The sequence below is a fragment of the Pinus tabuliformis genome, chromosome 5_1 (assembly GCF_031772625.1).
Source record: "Pinus tabuliformis cultivar Carrire ecotype Pingquan chromosome 5_1, CPIR1, whole genome shotgun sequence".
NCBI classification, from domain to species: Eukaryota; Viridiplantae; Streptophyta; class Pinopsida; order Pinales; family Pinaceae; genus Pinus; species Pinus tabuliformis.
This window is the reverse complement of record NC_142305.1, coordinates 714,031,983-714,051,086: the sequence shown is the minus strand read 5'-3', so window position 1 is coordinate 714,051,086 and position 19,104 is coordinate 714,031,983.

The window sequence follows — 19,104 nt, the reverse complement described above, 5'->3', positions numbered from 1 at the left end:
AAAGGGGAATGTCAAGGGTCACCCCACCCTTTGCTATATATAGTACCTCATATCTCATTATATAGGCTTTTGGTCAACCAAGCTTCCCATAGGAGTATCTTACATAAAGCTTGGAGAGTATTGTAATGAGCCTTAGCTTCTCCACAGTGGAGAGCTAGTATATCTGTTATGAAACCAGCTCACAAAAAGATAGAAAAGAGAGATCCACGCCTTAGAATTCAGCCTCTTCGAGGGGGCAACCTCCTTTACATTACATAAATGAACAATTCTTGGATGATACAAATGAAAATACCTCCTTTCTATATATAGGAGTCTAAGTGGTCCCAATACAATCAAAGCCTACATAACAATAATATTGCAGGGCACAACAGTAACAATGGTGGGCTTCTATGTGGCATAATAGTAACAATATGGGCACTGCATGGGTACATCAATATAATAAGTGGGTTATACTAATAACAATAAGGGGTTACACTAGTAGTATAGGGGCCTAACATGCCCCTCTCCTTCAAAAAGCGTTGTCCTCAATGCTTGAGTAGTTATTGATGCTTCTGTATAAAATTCTTGTCCTCCCATGTGGAATATTCAGCGGGTAAGTTCTTCCACTTGATGAGATACTCTGAAATTGATCGATTTCGTAGCTGTCGGGTTCTTATTTCTGTGACTGCTCCAGGTTCCAATATGATTTTTCCTTCATCTTCAATTTCTGGCAATATTGCTTGAATTGGGATCTTTTGCAACTTTTGAATTAGTGGCCATACTTCTTCGTCCTTCTTCCATTCATCCCTTGCTTCGTTTATCCAATTTGGTTGGATAATATAAATAGCACAAAACAATGCTTCCACATCCTCATCCTTGAAGAGTCTTCCCATTCGGTAAGGTCGCCATTTTTTAAGTGCATGTAGTATTGCCAACATTTCCTTCTCATAAATAGCTTGCTTGAGATGTAGCAGTAAAAATACCCAATCACCTACATCAAAACATTTTTCACTACGATGTTGATCTATCTGTTGTTTCGTTTGATTTTGCACCAAAGTGGCGTTATCCTTTAAAAGTTGGAGAACTTGCTGTTGATGCTCGATGTGATCTTTCTTTGCTAAAACCTTTTTCTTCTTGATATGTCCTTCTATCTTTTGAGGAGTGGTAATTTCTTCCAGTCCTTTACAAGATATGGTCGGATTCATTTCTTGATGCTCAATGCGATTTTTCACTTCTTGAACATTTTTCTTCTTGATATGTCCTTCTATCTTGATAGTTTGAGGAGTGGTAATTTCGACCAATGAATTACAAGATATGGTTGGATTCATTTCTTCTTTCTCTGGGATGGGGTCCTGGCACATATCTTCTTCTTTTGATGTTTCTTGATCCTTTTCTTCCTCCTCTTCATATTCTATGTAAAATAATTTCTTCTCAGCACACTTATGACCTTTAATGCATTTTCTATCACAATTGTAACAAAGCCCTTTTTCTCTTTTTTCTTCCAATTGTTGTGGTGTAACCCTTGTAGGTTGTGGAAGGCTAGGAGAAACAATACTTTCATCTTTATAGTTGTGAGGGGTATGCTTCCTGGTTTCCATAATTTTGCTTTCCACTATGTCACAAAGCCCTTTTACACTTTCCAATTGTTGTGGTGTTGCTCTAAAGGAGGTGTTGCTCTTTGTATCCTCATAATGTGCTATCATTTCCTCCGTGAAAATTGACCACGTAACAAGTTTTTTACGAGAACAAAGCCCTTTGTACCATAAAAATTGATATGGTTCTAAATATGAAGATGCAATACATACCTTTTGTAACAGTTGTACACCATGTATATCAAAATATTGCTCCATCTGAAGTATCCAATTTACCGGATCCTTGCCATCAAACTTCCTCATCTTGCTTTTTCTTGATTTTAGGAGCTCTACCTTGAAATGACTGTAACTCTGTACTTTCGGATCTTTAAGTTCTGAAATTGTGACCTGTAGTATCCCTCTGTGTCCTCTTTCCAATGCCACAAGTCTGACCCAAATTGGATTCTCCAAGAAAGAGTTATGCACAATCTCCCAAGATGACCTGATTATAGACTAATTCAGTAGAGCGAACTTGTATGAAGTGCCACGTGTCACTGTTTCAACCTTTGACTCTAAAAAATATATAAACAAAAACTACAGTCCGTCCTCTTTCTGCACCTTCTTACGAAATTTCAATCCGATGCTCAGAAAGAAAGTTATGACGATTTTCCCCAGGTCACTTGTTTTGAGTGTAATTCAGGAGTCTGCAAAAAGACCAACTTCCTCAGATCATATCTCCGAAAATATCGCGCGAAAAGCTCTAAAATTTGGACCCAAGGTTCAACGCCAATTCTTCTCAAATGGGTTTTTTTTGCGACTTCGGAAACGTCACAGAAAAAAGTTATCGTGAAAATGCCACGATGACCTGTTTGGAGCAGCGAAACCCTAGAATCCAAAGCTCTGATACCAAATGTTATGAAACCAGCTCACAAAAAGATAGAAAAGAGAGATCCACGCCTTAGAATTCAGCCTCTTCGAGGGGGCAACCTCCTTTACATTACATAAATGAACAATTCTTGGATGATACAAATGAAAATACCTCCTTTCTATATATAGGAGTCTAAGTGGTCCCAATACAATCAAAGCCTACATAACAATAATATTGCAGGGCACAACAGTAACAATGGTGGGCTTCTATGTGGCATAATAGTAACAATATGGGCACTACATGGGTACATCAATATAATAAGTGGGTTATACTAATAACAATAAGGGGTTACACTAGTAGTATAGGGGCCTAACAATATCTCTTTGGAGGAGTAGGCGACAGTGGCTGTAACATTCTGCTATTGGGACTACTGGTTGGTCATGGTTGTAATGTATGATTGGAACTTTCACTTCTTAATATAATAGAGCCAACACGTTACATGCATATGTTGTTATTTTATTTCAACAATCTTGGTTCCTCTAATGATATATGTATTTGTTTGCTTATGCATGCATGTATGGAGTCTTTCTGTATAAGTATGTATGAATCTTATTGAGATGTGTTGTTGGTTTAACCATTACTTTGGATTGTTAGCTTACTTTCTTTCCAGTTAATGATGCATCTTCACTCATGTGTTCCCTTCTTAGCTGCGTGCTTCCACAGGTTTCTAAGGGGTGCACTCACCTCACTTTCTGTGTGTTAGAACCATTCATACACCTTCCTTGGCTTGTTGCAAATTTCACACCCTTGCTACCAATAGGGACATATTACTTGCCTCTACACACAACTGCGGTCAAGGCGATATCATACGACCCATTGCTGGGACTCCTACACTAAACATTGTTAGGTTTAGTTGGGACTTCTTACCGGGGAGATCCCCTGACATGTTGGCAGGTCCAACACCGTCAACATTTTGGCGCTAGAAGGAGGAACAAATGACATGCTGAGTCCTCACAATCTTTTTTGAATCTTTGCATATTTATCATGACCAACTATAGAGTTCGTATTCCGGAGTGTATGTCTTTTGGAAAAAACTTCAAAATCTTAGAAAAACTCTGGGATAACTTGTCACATAAAAAATACGATGGTGGAGGCTACGTAGCCTTGGTTAGGTAGACAGTCGACATTGTAGGCTCATGCGAAAGACATGGAATGTTTGAAGAATACATGACCTATGCGGTATTCATCTACATGCTTCAAGGGCACCCCATGCACTGGTGTGCCATGGTGCCTAGAAAATCTATTCATTCTCTTTCTCATCTGGTCGCAAAGATAGACTGTGATTTCAATCACTTTAACCATAAAGAACTCAACAAAGAAGTTGTGAAATTATGAAAAGCACCCGATGAATCCGTTAAACAGTTTCACACATGCTTTTGTAATCTTGCATACCGATTTCCCAAAGATGAAATTGATTAGGAATTTCTCAATGGAATATTTGAGTATCTTCTTCACATATCTGAAAATCCACAATTATTGAAATCATCTAAACATCGCTCAGCACACTTTGGTGATGGAGCTGTGCAATCACAGGAATGCACAGTTGCTGTCACAAGTGACTATCCACCTTCACTTCATCAAACAACTCCACCACCGTAGAGTGATGTGGAATATCATGCACACACATTTGTTGAACTATCACATCTTCCCACCGCACCTTCTCTTGATATCTGCGCAGATTTGGCTTGCAAGCTTGCTCTTTGTCACGTGGATTTTTTCCCTCAACCTCCGTCCCCACATTCTGTTTATCCTCCGGATTGTACTATCTTGTGATCTTCCATTCCAGATTCCACACCTGTTGTGAATGAGGATCAAGTTGTCAACAGAGTTAGTATTATGCATCCAACCTGCGCCATCATTCTTGATGAGTATGTGCAGGAATCTAAAGAAGAATCCGCAGTGAAGGGTGACTACTTTCCATCCGTGCCTCACCTACTCTATCTTGACATCCCTTGTGATTCTGCCACTATTGATTTCCCTTGTGAAAACTCATTTCTGGATGTTTCTACTTCTAATCGTTCACAAGGCACATCAAATGTCAGTCTATAATTACATTGCGGAGAGGACACATCTTCCTCTGAAAATCCGTCCAATCTGTCATCTGTCATTTCTAAAATCACAAAGGGTGAACATCCTTGCTTCTCATATACCCCTATGCACAATTCATCAAATCATGAGGATGTTGGAAAACATCTCGCTCTTCCATTCCAGACTCCACACCTATTGTGAATGAGGATCAAGTTGTCGACAGAGTTAGTGTTATGCATCCAACCTGTGCCATCATTCATGATGAGTATGTGCGGGAATCTAAAGAAGAATCCACAGTGAAGGGTGACTCCTTTCCATCCACACCTCACCCACTCTATCTTGACATCCCTTGTGATTCTACCACTATTGATTTCCCTTGTGAAAACTTATTTCTGGATGTTTCTACTTCCGATTGTTCACAAGACACGTTGAATGTTAGTTTATAATTACATTGTGGAGAGGACACATCTTCCTTTGAAAATCCGTCCAATCTGTCATCTATCATTTCTGAAAACACAGAGGGTGAACATCCTTTCTTCTCATATACCCCTATCCACGATTCATCAAATCATGAGGATGTTGACAAACATCCTGAATACTTTGATATTGGTTGTCGCGATCTCTCTAGTTCTCAATCCGATCACGATGTTGATTCAATCATTATTAATCTCTCTAAGACACTGGTCTATGATGATCTATCTATTGACGAAGTCGAAACCCCACATAATTTCGAGGCACTTTAGCCCAAGATAATGGTTATGTCAAGTCCTCGCTATCCTATGGTTGGTATCAGTTCTGATAAGGAAATTGTTGAAACACACAAGGTTCCTCATCACTCTCTTCTTTGCATTGAAGATCAACCAAACACCTAGATCCTGCTTCCTCCACTCGAACTACACAATACCATTGCTCATACATTGGAGGAATATTACACAGAAAGCACACTTGTACAATGTAAGTGGTCTACCTTTCCCATGTTTGCTTGCATGTCACAGTCAAGAGAATGCATACACTTAACATCTCCACACATGGTAGAACAGCACCATGGCAAGTCCACAAAGTGCGTGTCATGCGCTTTCAGTCAATTATGTTATGTAGATGATTTTAAACTTGGAGTGTGTTTGACTTCATTGTTATATCTTTCATGTTTGTTGGTTCATGCAGTTGTGTTGTTCGCGAAACATGCCTTCACCAACATGGGTCGACCAAGGCGCCGTTGGCTACATTGGAAGTATCACTTTACATAAGAATACCCATGCACTGTTAGCTTAGGAGTAGAAGTAGTGTTTGATTTCAGTTTGTTTGCTTGCATGCATTTTTTATTCTTACTTTGCATGTTTGTTTGTTTGCCTACTTGTTTGCTTACTCGCTTTATTTGTGCATTTACTTTCACTTTTGCTTTGTTTTGTTGTTTGTTTGCTTTTTTACGTTCGTAGGTTAGTTTCTCATGGATCCGTGCGTGACTCTTGAAACAAGCTTGGTAAAGTACAAGAGGACTTGTGTAGTTATCAATACTTGGTTATGTGTCGTCCTGCCTCTGTATGAAGAAATTTTTACCTTCAGTCCATGATACGTTGATGGAAAATATGTACTGTTCGAAGTGAACCTTGGTGAAAACACAACACTTATGAGCTAACTAGTGTCACCTACTCTAGTCGGTTGTTTTTTGGGTTAATCGTTGTTAGCTCAGTCAAGTAGAGTAAGGTGAGGGGGAAAACCTTAACAATCACGTCAGATATATATATATATATATATATATATATATATATATATATATATAAAGTATTTCTATAAAGGAAAAACCTCTTCTACTCTCAATAAGTCGGGATCCCTCTTCCGCCTTTGAAATGATTAAGTGTTATGCACAGTTACAAAAATGAAAAATGAAAAAGTGAAAATGTGAATTTTTTTTGAAAAAATGAAAATGAATAAGGAAAAAGAAGAGAGAGACTTCTTGCACAGAGAGGTGATGTAAGTAAATCCGTTAGGGTACTAACCAGGCTCCTTGGCAGCGAAGTGGTGCTTATGTTCATGTGTGACTTCGTCGGGGTACTGTCCAAGCCTACTAGCAGTGGAGCAACACCAGAGATGAAACTAAAACTCTAATGACCATATTGCTTGTGCACCAATATACACCTCATCCCCAACCAAAACAATTCTGTTGGCTTGGCTTGGAATGTGTGCCGACCGACAAAGAGCTTGGTAGATGCTACATCTTACAATCAAGCAAGTGTGGAAACCAAGACGAACAAAGAACTGAACAATACTTCTGAAGGTGTTAGACTTGCTTTTCACGAACAAGGTCCATCCAGAGAGCTGGAGTTCTACTAGTGTGTTAATAAGTGTTGTAGTCGCTACAACCACCCTCCAAATTTTGTGTTAGCTTCATTTTGGAGCCTCCTTACCAACCATCCTCAGTAGCATGTCTTGCACTGTCAAGCATATAGGCTTCAGCTATTTCTCAATGTCTTGTCAGCTAGTGCATGTCATTTTGCTTCACTCCCCTCATAGTGTGTTTTTCTAGACTTAGACCATGTGCTTGCCAAGAAAATCCCCCAAAAAATTGCGTAATTTTGGAGGGGAACTAGCCTTCCCTCCAGAAATTACGCAAATCAGCTGGCCAGCCTGCTGAGCTCAAGAATTGCACAATTTTGCATGTCAAGATTCCTCTGAAAAATTGTGCAATTCATCCCAGGACAGCTGCTCAGCCCAGAAATAGCACAATCCTAGGAGACAGTCACATGTTCCTCCCAGAAATTGTGCAATCCCTCTGGGATAGCTAGCTCTTCGTAGCCCAGAAACTATGCAAATCCCTCTCTCAGGCTTGTAGACTGCTGCATGTGCCTTCAAGTCAACCGGTCCCCTCCGGGACTGAGCTATCCTGATTTGCATGCATGTGATGCTCTTCCCGAAATAGCAAAAGGTAGCATGCAAAAGGAATCCCTAGATCTAGGGATCTACTCTTAATAGTTTGAGGTTACATGCAAATCTCATTTTAGAAACCTCTCGCCAAGCGTCGTTTTTTTCCCTATATTTTTGGCATGCACGTCGTAACATTGATATTATCAAAACATATGAATCGGATGTTGTAGAGCTCATTCCCCACACTGATCTTGTAGCTCTGACATCCCACATAGCATCTATGAGTCGTCAGCACACTCATCTCAACTGTTTCAGGGTAAGCCTGCTTTGCATGTCTTGCGCTGCATTTCTGTCGTTTTTTTTGTTTCAACTTGTGTAAGAACTATCTAGTTGATTTCAATGAGCACTTGTTGTCATTTTGATGTATGTTAGCTTGTAGACGCACCGTTTCAGTTTTCGTTTGCATCTCATTGTTATCACATGCATGACATTGTTTTTGCACCCACGGTTTCCATTGCAGTGACTCGCTTCACACACATGCATGCTTTCCCGTTTTCAGAATCCTTCACTTACTATTTGCATGCATGATCATTCACTCTTTTTTACACTCAGTATCACCATGCATTCAAACTTCTCATGCTTTCAGTCGCCCATCAACGGGTTTGGGCTACCTTAGCCTGGACTTTGCCTTGCCCGAGTAGCATTGTGCATTTCTGGAAGTGAAGGCTTTGCCTTCCCTCCAAAAATTTTGCAAGTCTAACCGAGCACTAACCTCTAGGATTTCATTGCACAATTCTTGGAGGCAGTGCCTTGCTGGCCCCAGAAACAGTGCAATGCAATTTGTTGGTTTTCATGTCACTACTCACTGAAATTGCGCATTGTGCAGTTTTAGTCCTCAGTAGGTTAGGCTAGACTATTCATTGCACAATTTTAGTAGTCATTGAGCCTCCCAACAACCCAAATTGTGCCTTTCACAGTTTCGGCAACCAGTCTCCCAACCTCCTGGTGAAAATTGTGCAATCTTCATGTATAGATGCACATGTATGTTGCATGTTAGTCCTTCAATTTCTTTGGTTTTCAATTGATAGATTGCTTGTCATGAGTGTTTCTATGTCTCCAGGTATCACATGTGTTCATCTGTCTCTCAGTAGCAGGGGTACAATGGCTTCCAAGAGAGCAGAGTCGAAGACACTGTTCATAGCATAATTGGGGATACAGTCGATCAAGTGTCTATGAACTTGCCTATCTACGAAGACATCAAGTTGTTCATGGACAAGGATTGTTACAGATCCATTTGGGTATATCAGATCCAAACATCCAGATCAGTGTTTTAGGGCTCATCAAACCCTAATTTCAGTTTCTTCATGCCCTAAACAAGTCACCCCTTTGAATGCCTCCTTCCCAAACAGTTTCATGACTTGAAGACATCCAGAAATAGCCTCTAGAGGGACCAACACAGTAAAGCTCTTGTAAAGGTGCACTGCAGAGTAGTTGATTCCACTATCAAGGTGCTCTGCAGAGCACTTAGGCTTCCTTTCATCTATGCTAGGCGAGAATGAGAAAAATTCACATAGGGTTTGGGGAATATTCTTATCTTTTGGAGTCATCTAGAAGGTTCCCTCACTTATCAACTCCTATGAGCTTGAAAATGGATGAGGAATGAGTTAAGGTGCATTCTATCCTCTCATCCCTTCCTCCATGGAACTAATTCTAAGTATGGAAGGCCATTCAATGCCACCATTTATGACAAAACCTCCTTCATATTCCTATAAATTGACCACTCATCTAAGTGATCAGGGGCTGGATAATGTTGAATTGTAAGGAGATAATGCTACTGTGATATTTGGCTTTGAAGTAAGTATTTAATGCTACAAGTTTGTCATGCTTTTGATGTGATGTGGATGGGATCCAAGCTGGAGGAATGGCTTTTAATCAGACACTAATGGTTGTAATTCCTTCTTCTATCTAATAAAGTGTTTGAACCTTTTTCCCATATGTTTGTATTGTTTCATAATGCTTATATGTGTGAATTGTATCTGATTCCTTTCACTTATATTCAATAGATCGTGTGCTTTGATCGGTTCTTTGTTTTTTGTTATGTTTACAAGGTACTTCTCAAGCATATTAAGTACGGGGAGGAGCAACATGATTGATACAAGGGAGATGAGAGGAAAGAGGTACTCCAAGTAGGTCTTCTTACCATCTCATCTTATCTATTGCTTATAGGAAAAGTCTAAAACACTTTAAATTATTGTTCTTTATACAACTACTTATCTAGGGAATTAATATTTATCCCCAGTATGGTTGCCAATTTGTTTTAGAGAATTTGGTGTTATCATACCTATGGTCTATCACACCATCCATTACTTTGGTTTTGGGTCACTGCTACCAATTCATTCAGTGTCGCCGATATGTTCAAGAGAAGTAATCCTTTACAATACCATAAGCCTTCATTTTCATGAGGAGAGTTCCTTGTCTTGTGTCAACCTCGTTAAAAAATGAAACCAAGGATATGAGGATAGTTCTTTTACTGTGTCAACCTCATTAAAAAAATGAAACAACTCCTACAAGGATAGTTCCTTGTCTTGTGTCAACCTCGTTAAAAAATGAAACCAAGGATATGAGGATAGTTCCTGGTCTTGTGTCAACCTCGTTAAAAAATGAAACAAGGAGTATCAGCATAATTCCTTGTTTTGTGTCAAGCTCGTTAAAAAATGAAACAAGGAATATGAGGATAGTTCCTGGTCTTGTTTCAACCTTGTTAAAAAATGAAACCAAGGATATAAGGATAGTTCTTTACTGTGTCAACCTCACTAAAAAATGAAACAGCTCCCATGAAGATAGTTCCTTTTCTTGTGTCAACCTCGTTAAAAAATGAAACCGAGGAAAATGAGGATAGTTCCTTGTCTTGTGTCAACCTCGTTAAAAAATGAAACCAAGGAAAATCAGGATAGTTCCTTATCTTGTGTCAACCTTGTTAAAAAATGAAACAAGTCTACAAGGATAGTTCTTTTACTGTGTCAACCTCATTAAAAAATGAAACAGACCCATGAGGATAGTTCCTTGTCTTCTGTCAACCTTGTTTAAAAAATGAAACAAGGAATATGAGGATAGTTCTTTTACTGTGTCAACCTCGTTAAAAAATGAAACAGGGCCCATGAGGATACTTCTTTTACTGTGTCAACCTCATTAAAAAATGAAACAGGTCCCTGAGTAGAGTTCCTTGTCTTATGTCAAGCTCATTAAAAAAGGAAACAAGGTTCCCTAGAGTAAAGTTCCAATTCGAGTCTTTTATTAGATCTCATAAAATCCCAGTAGAGTCTTTCACTTGATCTCGTAAAAGAACCTTCATTCCATCCACCTGATAGCCATGAATAGTCTACTTAGGTGAATGTAATGAAGCTTGGGGGGCATGCACCTAATGGTAAAGTTAAGTTTCCCTGTAGGTTATGTGAAGGGAATCAACCCATTCACCTTTGTCCCTATCTTGATGAAGCCAAAAAGGTGTTGGATAACCGTCCTACTTCACCGCAACGAATTCCATCTGGTTACAAGAGAATCTCCCTTTCATCATGCTAGGGGCATGTAAACCAATTTCAAGCATAGTTTTTCCTTGTTTCAAGCTTGTGTAAAAATGAAACTAGTTTCAAGAAAAGTTTTTCCTCGTTTCAAGCTTGTGTAAAAATGAAACTAGTTCCAAGCATAGTTTTTTGTTTCAAGCTTATGTAAAAATGAAACTAAACCCAAGCATAGTTCCCTATGGTTCAAGCTTGTGTAAAAATGAACCCATTTCCAATTTTAACCCTTGTGATTGCCATTCTATCAACCTCTTTCATTAGATGAGCCTTGGTTGTTTTCATCCCATTGCCACCATCCCTTTGGCCAATCATACGCTTTCACTTGGTTGTTTTTCCCTTTTTGAGGAACAGTTGCAATGAGTAGTCTTATTAGCCAACCTCTTCACATAAATCAACATGTTTTAAGAAGTTCCAACATTATCGGAACTAGTTGCTATCCTAGACACCACTCATTCCTCAAAGTGGAGTCCTCTTTAAGCTCTTTTCAAACTCTCTAAATATGGAAAGATTGTCGAGTGCTTGTCCTTTTCAGCTCATTAATGGATTGAAAACAACATCTCTATTGTATCATTTTATGTTTTTTCAGGCTTGAGAGATTAATTTATGAAAAAGAACTTGTGGATTTTTCTTTTTGTCCCTTTTCAAGCTCTCTAAACATGAAAAGGACCGAGTTATCTTCGTCGTTAAACTCGTTAAAACATCAAATAGTGACAAATTTGTCCATCTAGACAAGATCGGGTTTCACCTTCACTAGACTCATTAAAACATCAAACAGTGATGGATTCACCCAAAGGGTGAAATTATACAACAAGCATATGTTATCCTCCTCAAGCTTGATAAAAATAAAGAGGTACTGGTCAGTAATGACTTGGGAAAAATGGGAAAAAGGGGAAAACCACTTTATGGTAGAAGGTCACTCTTGAACATGACACTTTCACTTCATCTCCATGACTATTTAGGTTGGGTTATCTGCTTTATGGTTATCATACCTATGGTCTATCACACCATCCATCACTTTTGGTTTTGGGTCAATGCTACCAATTCCTTCAGACTATTTGGTTTGGGTTATCTGCTTGATGGTTATCATACCTATGGTCTATCACACCATCCAATACTTTGGTTTTGGGTCAATGCTGCCAATTCATTTAGTGTCGCTGATATGTTCAAGAGAAGTCATCCTTTACAATACCATAAACCTTCATTTTCATGATCACCATTCCTGAACTTTGTGTCTTCAGTCAAATTCCATCTCCAAAATCACTACACTCGTTTCGTGTCATTGATGTGGGATACATCAAGGCCCTCCTGCGATGAGTCGCTTCTTGTTGACATTAGCACATTATCCAAGAAGTTGACTTGGAAACACCCTTCCGGTACCTTGAGGCTTGCATGCATCAATGGCAAGTTTCTCACTTCCGACGATAGACATACATCAATGGCCTTCGACCGAAAGACTTTGTATGGTGTTCGACATCAAATAATTCATTCACACCATGCAGAATGTATTGCAGTACCTTCAGGATAATTATCATTATCGATGATTTTTCTCGCATCTGTTAATAGCTTACATCATTGGCTGGTAATCATATGGTGTCTTCCCATGTTCAACTTCATATCACATATTCACATGGTTAGACTCGTACTTGAACAAACGATTGAACGCGATAGAAGACCCCAGATCTAGTTTCATCCATCTAGGTTGCGATTTCAGGAGTACTAAATCATATGTACAATGGCTTTACATTAATGGTCATTCCGATCATGGGTCTATATCTGTAGATGACTGTTTATGTACATGTAATGAAAGTTTATAAGCTGAGCATGGGTATGCCTTCCCTCAGCAATTCATGTAAAATCAAATATCATGATATATGTATTGTAATTGATGCAGGTCACCTTCCACTTCAATACCTCCTTATCACATCGTAAATCATTTCATTCGACATTGGCATTTTTCCGAATTCATGCTTTAGGGGGTAGCTGTTACAGATCCATTTGGGCACATCAAATCCCAACATCCAGATCTTTATTTTAGGGCTCATCAAACCCTAATTTCAGTTGCTTCATGCTATAAACAAGTCACCCCTTTGAATGCCTCCTTCCCAGACATTTTCATGACTTGAAGACATCCAGAAATAGCCTCTAGAGGGACCAGCGCAAGTAAGCCCTTGTAAAGGTGCGCTGAAGAGCAGTTGAGTCCACTGCCAGGGTGCTCTGCAGGACACTTAGGCTTCCTTTCACCTGCGCTAGGCGAGAATGAGCAAAATTCACATAGGATTTGGAGAATATTCTTATCTTTTGGAGTCATCTAGAAGGTTCCCTCACTTATCAACTCCTATGAGCTCGAAAATGGATGAGGAATGAGTTAAGGTGGATCTTATCCTCTCATCCCTTCCTCCATGGAACTAATTATAAGTATGGAAGGCCATTCAATGCCACCATTTATGATAAAAATTCATTCATCTTCCTATAAATTGACCACTCATCTAAGTGATCAAGCGTTGGATTATGTTGAATTGTAAGGAGATAATGTTGTTGTGAGATTTGGATTTGAAGCAAGTATTGTAATGCTACAAGTTTTTCATGCTTTTGATGTGATGTTGATGGGATCCAAGTTGGAGGAATGGCTTTGAATCGGACACCAATGGTTGTAATTCCTTCTTCTATCTAATAAAGTGTTTGAACCTTTTTCCCATATGTTTGTATTGTTTCATAATGCTTATATGTGTGAATTGTATCTTATTCCTTTCACTTATATTCAATAGATTGTGTGCTTTGATCGGTTCTTTGTTTTCTATTGTGTTTACAGGGTACTTCTCAAGCATATTAAGTACGGGAAGGAGCGATAGGATTGTTACAATGGAGACGAGACGAAAGCGGTACTCCAAGTAGGTCTTCTTACCCTCTCATCTTATCTATTGCTTATAGGAAAAGTTTAAAACACTTTAAACTGTTTTTCTAGATACAACTACTTATCTAGGGAATTAGTATTTATCCGTAGATACCAAATTCTCCAAAACAAGGATGTCAAGATGAGATGACAACAGTGTCATAGTGAGCAACACCATCAGTAGTAGCAAAAGGTATCACACCTGCATGCGACTAATGCAAGAGGAGGGGTCTTGACAATGTAGAGGTAGAACAAACTTGCAAGCTCAAGCAGATCCACCTGTGATGAACACAACTTTGGAGAATGAGGCTATGCAGTGATGACATGACAAGAGGATCACGCGAAGGCAGAGAGAGAAATAGAGAAGAAGTTCCAAGTGCTAAAGCAGCAACTCAAGGAAGAATAGGAGCTATACATATGAGAGACAAAGTTGTAGCATGAACATGTACAGCAGGAGGCGCAACATCCACAGACTGATGAAACTGCGCCCATACAGGTTACAGACCCAGCCCAGCAGTTGGCACGGAGCAGACAGGGTGAGCAGTGCTATCGATCGCATGCAAGGGTGTTCAGCAGCATGGATGCCATTATGCGCATGCATACAATCCCACCCATTGGCACACTCACCGAGGAAAAGAAAAGAAGCAAGTACGACTGGAGATGAATATGTATTGCGACAAGTTGATGTGCATGGTCACCAACAAACACTTGAATATCAGCATAGACATTATGCATCAGTATGTTGCTAGTCCAGCTGCACTCAAGACGATGATGCACATGTTAACAGATGAGTTGGACAGAGGAGCCATATCAGTGTACCCGGGTGCAACGAAGGCAAGAGTTCACTTTCAGCAGGATGTCACCATTGAGCACACAAACACCATCACGAACGACCAAGCTTGGCATCAGTTTGCCATCACCAATCATCGCAAGGATGTTGAAGACTTGGTCTTACCAAAAATGTTTGAGTGTTAGTGATAGCTTGCATGGCTTGCTCAAGCCTATTTTGTCTCACATGGGTACATGTGCAGATTGTATGTAGCATTTTAGAAAGTGGAAGTTCAAGTGTTGATAGCTAAATGTAAAAGTCATAGAGTAGTTGAAGAGTCATGAGGGTAGTTGAACAGTCACAAAGGGGAATGTCAAGGGTCACCCCACCCTTTGCTATATATAGTACCTCATAACTCATTGTATAGACTTTTGGTCAGCCAAGCTTCCGATAGGAGTATCTTAGAGAAAGCTTAGAGAGTAATGTAACGAGCCTTGGCTTCTCCACAGTGGAGAGTTAGTATGTCTCTTTGGAGGAGTAGGCAGTAGTGACTGTAACTTTCCGCTATCGGGACTAATGGTTGGTCATGGTTGTAATGTATGGTTGGAACTTTCACTTCTTAATATAAAAAATCCAACACGTTTCATGCATATGTTGTTATTGTATTTCGGCTATCTTGGTTACTTTAATGATATATGTATATGTTTTCTTGCGCATGCATGTATGGAGTCTTTCTGTATAAGTATGTATGAATCTTACTGAGATGCGTTGTTGGTTTAACCATCACTTTGGATTGTTAGATTACTTGCTTTCCAGTTTGTGATGCATCTTCACTTGTGTGTTCCCTTCCAAGCCACGTGCTTCCATAGGTTCCAAGGGGCACACTCACCTCAGTTTCCATGTGTTAGAACAATTCATACACCTTCCTTGGCTTGTTGCACATGTCACACCCTTGCTACCAACAGGGACATCTTACTTGCGTCTGCGCGCAACCACGGTCAAGGAGATACCTTACAACCCACTGCTAGGACTCCTACACCAAACTATCTGAGGTCTAGTTGGAACTTCTTACCGGGGAGATCCCCCGACATGTTGGCGATTCCACACCATCAACAATTATATAGAGGTTATGAACAAATGAAAATGCATAAAATTAAACTCAAAAAAATAATTTTGTTTAAGAATTCAATGGTTGATCTTCTCCTTGATCTTAGACTAATTGAATGAGCAAATCTGATTATGAAACCACTTCAGAAATATTCTCCATGATTTTATCTATCAAACAAGCCATTCTCGGCTTCATTTGGCTGAGTAAAACTCAACTCATGAGCTTCCAAAGTTGAAGGATCAAAACTGCCATAGTTTTGGAAAATTTGTTGCGTGGGCCAAAAATAGGATCTTTTAATTAAAATCTAATCCTAAATTAGATTATAATTACTTCTTAATTAATACTAATTTAATTATAATTACCCTATTAACTTTAAATAATTATGAATTAATTATAAACAAAATCTAATTAATTAAATATTAAAATATAATTAGATTATATTAATATTATAACTTAATTATATTAAAATTAAAATTAAAATTATATTATATTATAATACAAATATAATATATATTATATTAGAAAAACATATTAATTAAATAAAAAACCCCTTTAGTTATGATGGTGATGGTAAATGGAGGAGGGAGTATGAGTTTACGTGAGGTGGAGCGATAAGGAGATGAGGGAGGATGATGTATGTAGCGAAGGTCGAGAGTGATAAGGAGGTGGATTGAACTTTTAGGTTAAAAGAAAATATAGGCAGTAAATAAATTTAAAATCAGAGATCGGAGGATATGAGTTGTTGCAAATTTTAAAACGTTCATCATATAAAAATGTTGATAAGTTGATGTTCAGATATCGGAATATTGGAGTTTTTAAAAATCAGAGTTTTTAAAAATTGGATATTTTAAATCAGAGTTTTTAAATCGGAGGTTTCAAAAATCAGAAGCTTTATTTCGGAAGGGAAGAGGTGAGGTGAAGTGAGGTTCACTTGGAGTGGAAATAAAAATTCTACAAAACGAATTACAACCAATTTGTAATTTTGAGATTTCGTGTTGGGTAATTTCTTTTAAAATTAGGAATTGGAATAAATGACCGAGATCCTGAAAACACATTTTTTAACTATTCTACAATTTAGCTAGGTGATCTTGTAGGGCCGTTAATGAAAAATAAAGAAATTATTAAAAATTAACTTAGGGATTAATATTTACAATGAAATTCTAATTTAATTACAAAATTTAAATTAATATATATTTTGTACATTTTTTAACCCAGGCAGTAAAAATTATCGAACTTTGGATGAGCACAATTTGTAAATAGTGTAACCAAATTAGACGAAACAAGTACCGATGGAAAGCTATAAAAAATTAGAACTGAATGAAGCACTCAAAATAAAAATCTGACCAAAATGAAAAAATGAAAAAATTGTAGGACACTTAACCAAAAGAAAATATTAAAAAGGTGGTTTAGTCAAAAATCAATGGAAAGGGTCCACATTATTTGAACTAAATATGTCAAAAATTAGGGTTGTTGGGTTTTCCCTACAACATTGGAAACATACTGGGAAGAACTAGTTATCTCTGGTTAAAGATAATGAACTTTAATTTACCCAAAGGTTAAAAATAATGGATTCCATTGAATCACCAAACAATAAAAAATCTCCATGGGTCCCACATAAATAAATTAAGCAATATAAGTTTCAAAAGATAAATACTCAAAAGGAGACTTGAGTAAAAATCATGAATCCAAATTTCAAAAAAAATTATTTTAAAACTACCTCATATGAGAAATAGAAGAAGGCATAGAAAGGAATTTTTTTTATAAACCCTATATCCATTGTTATGAATGGTCTCTGACATCACTTCACTGCCAGCAAGCCTGAACACTACCCCAACGAATTTGTCTTTTATACCATACAAGCCTAGCCCTGCTAACAGTGAGTGTCCATAGCCCCAATGATTTTACTTGTATTTCCCACACTTCCTCATTTAATCACACTTTTGATAAGCACATTTTTGAGCGTTTAGTTTATGATTTATTTGAGTGAAAGAGGTGGGATGGTAGTAGAGACTTATGTTAAAGGATACAATACTTTCATAATGTTGGCTCTAAATTCTTTCCCTGCAACTATCAATCAGAGGTTTTATAAAGTGGAGGGTTGGAATGGATCCATTGAGTTAAAATCAAATCATTTATTTCTTTGAAAAGGTAAACCCTATCACTTAGAAAGGATGTGTGTTCCTCCATGAAAATATTTAAAGCAAGAGGACTTTATGGTTCCATAAAGATATACCTTTAATGATAAATGAAATTCACTTACTTAGATAGAGTAAAGATTTCCCATCTATGCCAACCACTGTTGAGTGAAGAAAAGGTCTTCTACATAAATCATGGTGGAGTTACCAAAATCAAACCAAAACCGAAAAGAAAAGGAAAGGAACTCCAAACTGAAGTAGGAAAAGAAATCAGCAAACTCTAAAAATGTAAAAGTGAAGAAAGTGCAAGCTAAAAGAAAAAAAAGCTGAAATTTAAAAGATAAACCCCAACAAGACTGCTTATGCAAATGTGTCAACAAAATAAGTAAAATAAAATAAGCATTTGTACGTTACTTTTTATGTTAAGATTTTAAATTTTTTTATCTTGTAGATTTATAAGAGATGAGGGTCTCAAAATGTAAAGGGTGAATTGCAATGATGATAGATATTTTTCTAAATGAGAAGTCTCCACCTGCTGAAAATTTTCTTGTTTCAAAGCAAAACATACATAAAAGTTTCTCAACCATTTTCTAATAAAAGGCATGCTTAAGAAATAGATTAAAGGTTCTGAAACTCCCTAGTTTAGCTGATTTGATAAGGACCATTACTATTTCTCCTGAAAACATGAAAGAAAACTGAATAAAGGAGAATGAGCTCCAAATTTGACCTGGTAGAGGTGTGAAAATAACTCATGGAGACCTGCAAAAACAGAGTTTAATATCATAAAAAACTAAAAATGAAACTGAAACCAAATGTAAGAAAATGAATGAAAGTAGGCGTATGAAACTTACCATTAGGGAATTACATTTAATCTTACCTGAGAGATATCACCTTCTCTAATAAAAGCTAACTTCTTCTTTTAATTAGAATTAAAAGCATGAAGAAGTTGAATTGACTGAAATCTTATTGGTCCAAAATCATCATTTATTATATCTAAACTAAAGAAAATAGTCAACTAAAATAAAACAATGTTTCATGTTCAAAGAATCGAAAATAAACCAAATCCATCAGAAATGAGAATGAAGATATGCTTCTTTAAGAATTGCAGCATTGATTGTTCTCTTTTTTTTTCTAAATTTATATCTACCCCAAAATATTGAAATCGATTCAAAATTTCAAATAATGTAGCAATTATGTATATGAAGAGGACGTGAATCTTTATATGATAAGTATCGAGAGATATATCACAAATTCAA